Here is a 10,100-nt window from a genome sequence, read left to right as displayed (position 1 = left end):
CCAGATGAACAAATATAGAGAACCTCAACTATCAGGGAATTTCAATCCTGCATTGACTGAGAAAATACTTACTGGCTATTTGTGTCAATTTTATTTGTCATCTAGAAACACCTTCACAAGGAATTGTAAGGTAAGGGAAGATTCAGAAACTTATTTTTACTAGTCAATTTTCTCCATTACAGAATCCTATTTAGAAACAGAAACAGCAACAATAAAAAGTAGTCCTAATGAGAAGCAGGAAATTATTCAAAGTGCATTTTATTTATTTATTTATTAAACATAACAACATACAAACATTCTTACCATATGAACATTTCATTCTTGATATGTAATTAATAACTCGCAATATCATCGCATAGTTGTATATTCATCATCATGATAATTTCTTTGAACATTTGCATCAATTCAGAAAAGGAAATAAAAAGAAAACAGAAAAAAATTCATGCATACCATACCTCTTATCCCTCCCTTTCATTGATCACTAGCATTTCAATCTACTAAATTTATTTTAACATTTTAAAGTGCTTTTTAAAACTCATTTTTTCCCTGAATGTTTTTCTGAAGGTTTAAAAGACATTAAAACAAATATTTCCAAGGCAAAGAATTCTCTTTCTGTTGCATATCCTGTAAGTACTAGATGTTAATGATTTGCTTAACAAAATCCACTTAATATGCTTTGGAATAAATCATTCATAATGATCTGCATTCAGAATATTAATTCAGAAATTCTCACAGCATATTTTAAGTATCTCTGTCCTTGTTGCTATGAGGGGGAACAATTTTGTATGCACTTTGAAGGAAATGAAGCAATTGGTTCATTCTGAGATTGAGGAAAGAGAAAAGCTATCTGCCACTGAATAAGAAAAATAAAACCCCAGAGAAATAAATAAAAAACAAACTAAAATATATATATATAACACAAAGAGTTCATTAAAGGGGGACTAACAAATTAGGCTTCCTAAAATGCTGCTTGATATTACCGTGATTTTAGACTAAAATATCATATTTTCAAAAATGGAACAAGAGACTCAATGTATTTTATTAACCATATTTATATATTGCAGATATACTGCTCTATACAAATATAGTGTATGATTTTAAAATTTTCATTTAAATTAGAAAATACCTAGTAATCAAAAGCTTTTACTATTAACATATCCATGTCTTTATGTTTAAAGTGGATTTCGTTTAGATAGCATATATTTAGGTCTGGCTTTTTATCTAATCTGACAATTTTTAACTGATGTCTTTATATCATTAGCCTTTAAATGATTATTGATATGATTGACTTAAACTCTACCATATTGCTTGATACTGTCTCTTTTTGTTCCATTTCATTTTTGTTTCTTTTTTCTGTCTTCATAGATTTGCCTTTTCTGGACTTTGTACATGAATAGAATCATATGATATATGTATTTTGAGAATGGCTTCTTTCACTTAGCACATTTCATTCGTTTTTATTGTTGAATAGTGTTCCATATATGGATATACCACATTTCATTCATCCATTTGTAATTCATCGGCCATTTGAGTTGTACTTATGTTTTGGCTATGATGAATAATGCTGCTTTGAGTAAGAATACATGTATTTGTGTATGGGAACACAGTTTCTATGTGAGGGTGGAATTGCTGGGCCATATGGCAACTCTGTTTTAGTTTTTGAGGAACTTGCCAACTGTTTCAAAATTGTGTTTGCCCAATTTTATATTCCACCAATAATATATGCGGCTTCAATTTCTCCACAACCTCACTTGCTCATGTTATTTTTTATTACAACTGTTCCAGTGAATTTGAGGTGGTATCTTACAGACATGTAACAGTTTCCTAATGACTAATGATTTTGAACATACTTGTGTGCTTATTGACCATTTCTATATCTTCTTTTGAGAAATTTACATTCAAATCCATTGCCTAGTTTTAATTGGTTCATTTGTATTATTATTTTATTATTATTGTTGATGTTTATATATTCTGCATACACATTTCTTATATATATAATTTGCAATTATTTTCTCCCATTTTGTGTGGTATTTATGCTAAATGATGTCTTTTGAAGAAAAAAATCTATTTGATGAAGTTAAGTTAAATCTATTTTTTTCTTTTTATTGTACATGCTTTGGGTGTCAACCTAAGAAACCAATAACTAATCCAAATCCAAGGTCACAAAGATTTTCTCCCATGTTTTCTTATAGGACTTTTATATTTTTAGATCTTACAATTTTGAGTTAATTTTTATATGCAGTTTACAGTAGGAGTCTACCTTCATTCTTCTGCATGTGGATATCCAGTTGTCTCTGCACCATTTGTTGAAAAAGCTTTCCTGATTGAATTGTCTTGGCATCCTTGTTGAAAATCAGTTGACTATAAATGGAAGGATTTATTTCTCAGCTTTCAATACTGTTTCATTCATCTGTATTTCTATCCTTATGTCAGTAACACATTGCTTGGGTTTCTGCAACTTTGATAAACATTATTTTTATTATAGCAGTAGTATTTATTATAAGGACTTCAATGAGAATTTTTTCATGGGAAAAAATTACTTGCAGCTCAGGCAATCATCTTTCAACTCAGTCATGTGCTACTATGGATCTACCTTATGGCCTCCATGATGCTATAATTTATTTTCATTTCATGTCTTCTTTATACACTAGGACTATGAAGTCTTATTTTGTGATCCACATTCAACAATCTTGCAGGAAACATAGTTGTTTAATTTTACTCTTAAGGTGACACTTGTCAGGCCTAAGAGTATAGAAATTTTGTTATTGTATTTGCAATTAATTTAAGATGTTAATTTTATGCCTACATTGTATAAGCCTTTGTTCTGAGAAAAGATACTTTTATCCTGTGAAAATATTATTTAATCATAAATTCAAATTAATATTATGCCTCCATGAAGGATACTAAATTATTCTTGATATTAATTAAGCTAGAGATTTTATATCACAAAAAGTCATTGTATTATAATTTACAAAAGTAACATTTGTGCCTACTATGGAATAGGTTACCAACAATTCTTTACTGATTAAAGGAAATCTTCCTGGAAAACATGTATTAATTATTGTGCTTTTCTGTACAACTGGTGTAACCATCTGTGGTAGTTAAGTTCAGGTGTCAACTTGGTTAGGTGACAGTGTCTAGTTCTATTCTGTGGAACATGAGCCAATGGCATGTGAACCTCATCTGTTGTTTGATTATATCTGCAGTTGGCTAGGAGGCATGCGGGCTGCAGTGACTGATGTTTGATTTAATTGGCTGGTGCTTAAATGAGAGAGCTCAACGTAGCACAGCCCAAGCAGCTCAGCATACCTCATCTCAGCACTCGCAGCTCAGCTCAGGCCTTTGGAGATACAGAAAGGGATCACCCTGGGGAAAGTTGTTGGAACCCAGAGGCCTGGAGAGAAGGCCAACAGAGATCACCCTATGCCTTCCCACATAAGAAAGAACCTCAGTTGAAAGTTAGCTGCCTTTCCTCTGAAGAACTATGAGTTAACTAAATAAATCCCCTTTTATTAAAAGCCAATCCATCTCTGGTGTGTTGCATTCTGGCAGCTAGCAAACTAGAACATCATCAGTTCATCAACTTGAACCAATGAGCACTGGCAGACCATTGTCCTAATCATAAGTTCTATGTCAATATTGTCTCGCTAGAAAGAATTGTTAAACTGATACAGATATATATAACAAATGAGGAAATGTTTAAATGACAAGTACCAAGACAGTGGCAATCAAACAAAAGGGATTTCCATGCCAAATGGGGACTCAGTAAAGGCTGAAAGAAGTGAAGGTTAAGTTGATTTTGGAAAGACAAGTAGGGTTAGCATTACATAGTTTTCTGGAGACCATCACTGCTGACAAGTGAAATTTAAAATTCATGACAAAATATTTTGTTTACATTCCTGAAATTATATTTTAAATTGCTCCAAAACACAGCGGTATGTTTGAAAGTAGAAATTATGAGAAACTAGAGAGAGAGGGCAGAGTCTCAGGCCTCGCTGCTACTGCTGCTGCCCTGTAATTGCTGAGCATCGTCTGCCGGCTGCCACCTACTCTGGACACAGAATATCCACGCATGGGTGAAAATGAGCTGGTGCAGAAGACCAGACTGGCCGAGCAGGCTGAGCCATATGATGACATGGCAGCCTGCATGAAGCCTGGAACTGAGCAAGGAGTTGAATCATCCAATGAGGAGAGGAATCTTCTCTCAGTTGCTTACAAAAATGTTATAGGAGTTCGTAGGTTGTCTTGCAGGGTTGTCCCAAGTACTGAGCAAAAGACAGAACGAGCTGAGAAAAAAATAGCAGATGGCTTGAGAACACAGCAAGAATTGGGACCAAGCTAGGAGATACCTGCAAGGGTGTACTGTCTCTTTTGGGAAAATTCTTGATTCCCAATGTCTCAAAAGCAGAAAGCAAAGCCTTCTATTTAAAAATGAAAAGACTACTCTTGGTACTTGGCCGAGTTTGCTGCTGATGATGACAAGAAAGGGAGTATGGCTCAGTTATAACAAGAATACCAAAAAATGCATTTGAAATCAGCAGAAAGGAAATGCAACCAATGCATCCTATCAGATTGGGTCTAGCCCTGAACTTCTCTGAGTTTTATTATGAGGTGCTGAATTCCCTTGGAGAAAGGCTGCTGTCTTACAGAGACAGCTTTTCATGAAGCCATTGCTGAACTTGATACATTCAGCGAAAATTCATACAAAGTGCACTAATAATGCAACTGCTGAGAGACAACTTGACAATGTGGATGTCAGATACCCAAGGAGATAAAGCTGAAGCAGGAGAAGGAGGGGAAAATTAACCAGCCATCCAACATTTGTCTGCCTCATTCTAAAATTTACACAGTAGACCGTTTGTCATCCATGGTATCCCACAAATAGCTTTTTGTTTACGATTTATGACAGGTTTATGTTACTTCTAAATAAATTTCTGTATTTCCCAAGTAGTTTTTATGTTGAATGTCAGGGGAGTAGAGCTAGTTAACATTTAGAGAGTTATCTATTTTTGTCTTCAGGTAGCCAATATGAGGAGGTGGAATTTTTGTACAAGTTACAAACGTTTAGTGTGGTACTTTTGGCACCTTGTGGTTTTACAAGGACCACTGCTAAAACTGCTTCCATGTCTAAATGAAGAACCTGCCTATGGTTTTTCCAGGTGGGGGATTAAAAAGGATAATTGATTCCAGTTATAAGTGTATTTATTGTGGGTACTTTGAGGTTCGGAGCGCTTTAAAGGTTGTAATGGAAAGAGATACCCCATGGATATAACATGCTGAACCACGCAAATCTGTAGAATACACAATCTCCACATGTATACCTGTGACTGCCGCTGTAGAAGTGTTCCTTTAGACAAAGCTGTGACCCCATATGCTCTGGAGAAAGGCAGAGACAGTTCACATTCCATTCGTAAAGTTACTTCCTGTTTGCTTTCATTACTTTCCGTACACTCATTTTATTAGTGCTTAAACATTTTAAGCAACCTAAGAACAAAGGTACAAGTAATGATGCAGTAAAAAATGAGTTGCATGATAGGTATTAATTCATGTGTATCAAGCATGCAGTTAAACAATAACAACAAAAAATCCATGTAGTTAACTTTTTTACCTATTTTGCTTTCTGATATTCTTTTTATACGGGCCTAACCTGCATGCCCTGTAAAAATAGTTAACAAGGAAATAACTTGATGATGGATACCTTTGTTTAATATCTTACGGAATTTTCATGAACAATCCAGGCATAATTGTTAAGAGCATGTGTATTACATTGATGTAAGTGGAATAAAACTTGTAGGTGTGGACGTTTCAACCACTTTCTCTACAGCTTTACATAAAAATTAGTCTTTTGGTTCTGAAGCTTCTCTATGAGAAATTGTACATTTTTGCGAATGTATTCCTTAATCCCTTTTGGCAGCTAATGAGCTTTTACCACGTTTAAATAAAAGTTTATCATAATGACAAAAATATTACTCATGCAACTACTGTCCCCAACATGTCCCATTCTCTTTTCCCTCCTTCCTTCCCTGCCCCTTATGAAAAAAAATCAATTTCTGTGGGGAGAGAGCTGGTTAACTGGGTGAAAGTAATGTGTTTCATTTAAATTTTTGTCATATGGTGTTTCCTAGCTCAGAAAGCGACAAGTCACGATGTTCCTGACCAATCGTGATGTTAGGTAGCACAAACTAAGTGTTTACGCTTCAATGTCTGTTTCTAAGAATTCCTTGTTATTCTTATAGTCTATCTTCAATTTTGTTCTTTTGTTCTTTCTGTTTGTCAGGTGCCCAGATTATCTTCCTTTCTTCACCTTCTTCTGTCTTGTCACCACCCATATCTACTTGGTGGTCATCTTATTTCTGGCTTCACTCAATGTCTAAGCTATGACTCTCTGACCCTGACTTGCATCTCACAGATTTTCCCCTCATCTTGTCTACTGTAGCAATCTCTCCTTAGATGAGATTGTGTTTTTCTCCCTGTAAACCCAGTAAACCCTATCTATCTTATATGGCATGTCATTGTCTGGTTTTAAATCCTTCCTCTTCCTCTAAATATCAGAGAATATTGTTACTCTATAAATAATGATGGGCTGCCATATACCCAAATCTACAGACTAATTTCTTTAAATAATGATGGGGCTACCATATACCCAAATCTACAGACTAATTTCTTAGTACCTTGCCAAAAACACCAAAGAAAATAGCATTTTACAAGATGTGTATATTTTTACCTTAGAATGTAAGCTCTTCAAGAGCAACGACAATGTTTTTTATATATTCTATTGTACTTGGATACTGTAAATGCTCAATAAATATTGGTGAAGGGAGGCAGTGAGTTTTAATAATAAGTGTGAGACACTGAAGTCCCAAATACTGTTTGTTGATTATTATGACCTCAGATTAAATTGAGAAATGCTGGCCATTTTGGAAAATTATCCCAAATATTACTTTCAAAAGTGCAATGGGGGCCTTGGGGTCTTTCTTTCAAGGAGAAAAAGTCTCTAAGGCATGTATTTGGAGTAAAATAATAATGCGTATTCATTTACAGGTCTTTATTTTACCTTGTCCATTGATTTCTCCTGACCCCTAGGTCAAGGAGGTGAAATAATCATTTCATAGCTAAGGAAAATTAAGCTAAACTGAGGATATGGATCTCATTCAATTAAATTACAAATAAAATCTGAAAAAGGAATTGAGATAGAAAGCAGAAGACATGTTAGATGTTAAGCTAATGCTAAATATTTAATGAGGGCATAAAGAATTCATTGTGTTGTAGAATGTTACCTATTTGCAGATGACATAATCCTATTTACAGAAAGTCTCAAAAAAAATCAACAAAAAAAGCTACAGGAGCTAATAAACCTATTCAAAAAAGTGGCTGGGTAAAAGATTAACACTCAAAAAGCCGTAAACCTCTGTACACTCTTAATGAACACTCTGAAGAGGAAATTAAGAAAAAAAATTCTTCTTACAACAGCAACTAAAATAATCAAATACTTAGGGATAAATTTAACTGCAGATGCAAACAACTTGCACATGGTAAATTAAAAATCATTGCTGAAAGAAATTAAAGAAGACCTAAATAAATGGAAAGACATTCTGTGCTCATGAATTGGAAGATATTAAGATGTTGATTTTTCCCACAATGACTTGCAGACTCAACATAATCCCAATCAAAATTCTAAGCCTTTTTGCAGAAATGGAAAAATCCAACATCAAATTAAATGGGAGTATAAGGGGAACTGAATATTCAAACCATCCTGGGAAAAGAAGAATAAATTGCAGGACTCACATTTCATGATTATAAAACTTATGACAAAAACACAGTAATAAAAAAAAGCACACCATTAGTACAAGGACAGGTGGGTAGATCAATGGAATCAAACTGATGTTTCAGAAATAAACACATTTATGGTAAATTGGTTTTTGACAAGGGTGCCAAGTCTTCTCAATGGGGAAAGGATGGTCTCTTAAACAATGGTACTGGGAAACTGATATCCATAAGTAAAATAACGAGGGTAGGCCCCTACCACACCACCATATACAAAAATTACCTTTAAATGGATCAAAGCCCTAAATATGAGAATCAAAACTGTAAAACTCTTAGAAGAAAACATATGGAAACATCTTCAGGACATTGCCTTAGGCAATGGTGTCTTAAACTTTACATGAAAAGCATAAGCAACAAAAGAAAGAACTGATAAAGACAATTTCCTCAAAATTAGAACTTTTGTTCACAAAAGGATTTCATCATGAAAGTGAAGTGATGATGTATACAATGGGAGAAAAAAACTGGAAACCACATATCTGAAAAGGGTTTAATATCTAGAATATATAAAGAAACCCTACAATTCGACAATGAATTATGAACAGCCCAATTAAAAATGGACAAATGATTTGAATAGACAATTCTTCAAAGAAGGTGTGCAAATGGCCAAAATGTACATTTAAAGAAATTTAATCTCATTAACTGTCAGGGAAATTCAAATCAAAACCACAATAGGTTAACTTTCACACTCATTAGAATGGCCACTATTAAAATAATAGTAATAATAACAATAAGTGTTGGAGGGAATGATGAGAACGAGACACACTCCTTCATTGCATTGTTGATGGGAATGTAAAACGGTGCAGCCACTGGGGAAGACAGCTTGGCAGTTCCTCAGAAAACTAAGGAGAGAATTACCATATGATCCAGAAATTGCACTTCTAGTCTATATCCCAAAGAACTGAGAGCAGGGACTTGGATGGATATTTGCACACTGATGCTCATAACATTAGTATTCACAATTTCCAAAAGATGGAAACAACTTTCATGTCCATTAACCAATGGAAGGATAAATAAAGTGTGGTATATACCTAAAATGGGATATTATTCATCTGTAAAAAGGAATGAAGTCTTGACACATGCAACAACATGGATGAACCCTGACGACATCATGTTGAGTGAAATGTCAGGCACAAAAGGACAAATATTTGTATGATATCACATATAGAAAATAATTTGTATATGCAAATTCATAGAGTCAGAAACTAGAATACCAGTTATCAGGGCTGGGGGGGAGAGTAGGGAATGAAGATTTAATGCTTAATTGGTACAGCATTTCTGTTTGAGGTGATGGAAAAGCGTTGGTAATGGATGGTGGAGATGGTAGCACACATTGTGTATGTAATTAACACCACTGTATTATGTATGTTATATATAATACATACTATATATGTTGTATATAATATATATTATATATGCTGCCAGAATAAAAATTTCTAAAAAAAAATATAGAACTCAAAATACAGGGAATCCTAATGTCAAGTACAGACTATAATTAATGTAATTACAATAATATAGATTCATTAAGAGAAAGAGTTCGTGGAGTTGTAAGATCTGTTTTGGTAACTTTGCCTAGAAGAACGGGGAGACTGATATTCACAAAAGCTAACACTTGCTGTCTTGCCTTTTACTCAAATTCTGTGCCAAGTTTTGGAAGGAGTAGAATGAGAATGTTGCTGCAAAAATCTCCTGCCTAGAATCCCCCCGGGTTGAGGAGGAAGTCAGAGAAGTCATGAGTCTGCTACAGGGAGATCTTCTCTAAACTGGTAATTACACTAAACACAGTCACACCAATTCTTCTGCTGTCAGGTAGCATGACCCATGATTATAAAAATTGCCTTGTCTGTCCCTGCAATCTTTCAATCCAACTTAACCAAACACCTCTTCGCACTGTGTGAAAGCAGAAATGATATATCTTTTCTAAAAGGAAATTACCATCATAGAAATACGATTTTTTCATTAAGAAATTGACACCCCGATCCAATTTAAAACTGTCTTCCCAGTAGCTGGCTGTTATCCTTATACAAAATGAAGTTATACTCTCCTTAGGAGGGAAACAATAAATGGTACTTAATTCCTTATTTATTTTGTCATATGCACTACTAGTTCTGAGAAAATCAACTGTTGTTAGAAAAGAAAATAATTACTTTGCCTTGAAAATAAATTTGTATACTGACTCTGAGTTTAATGTCACGTTTCAATGATATTAGCAAACAATAAATAGCAACAATAAAGAAAAAGCCTCTGAAATACTTAAGCGCACTCTCCATTTCAGTATC

The 10,100-nt window shown here is 34.3% G+C and overlaps 1 pseudogene; it reads left to right on the top strand.

Moving 5' to 3' along the window:
- The first annotated feature begins 4,072 nt into the window (after positions 1–4,072).
- Positions 4,073–4,806, top strand: LOC143669129 (14-3-3 protein zeta/delta pseudogene; annotated as a pseudogene).
- The last annotated feature ends 5,294 nt before the right edge of the window (positions 4,807–10,100 follow it).

The sequence above is a fragment of the Tamandua tetradactyla genome, chromosome 25, assembly GCF_023851605.1.
Source record: "Tamandua tetradactyla isolate mTamTet1 chromosome 25, mTamTet1.pri, whole genome shotgun sequence".
Classification (NCBI taxonomy): Eukaryota; Metazoa; Chordata; class Mammalia; order Pilosa; family Myrmecophagidae; genus Tamandua; species Tamandua tetradactyla.
This window is presented reverse-complemented; position numbering and strand designations above follow the sequence as displayed.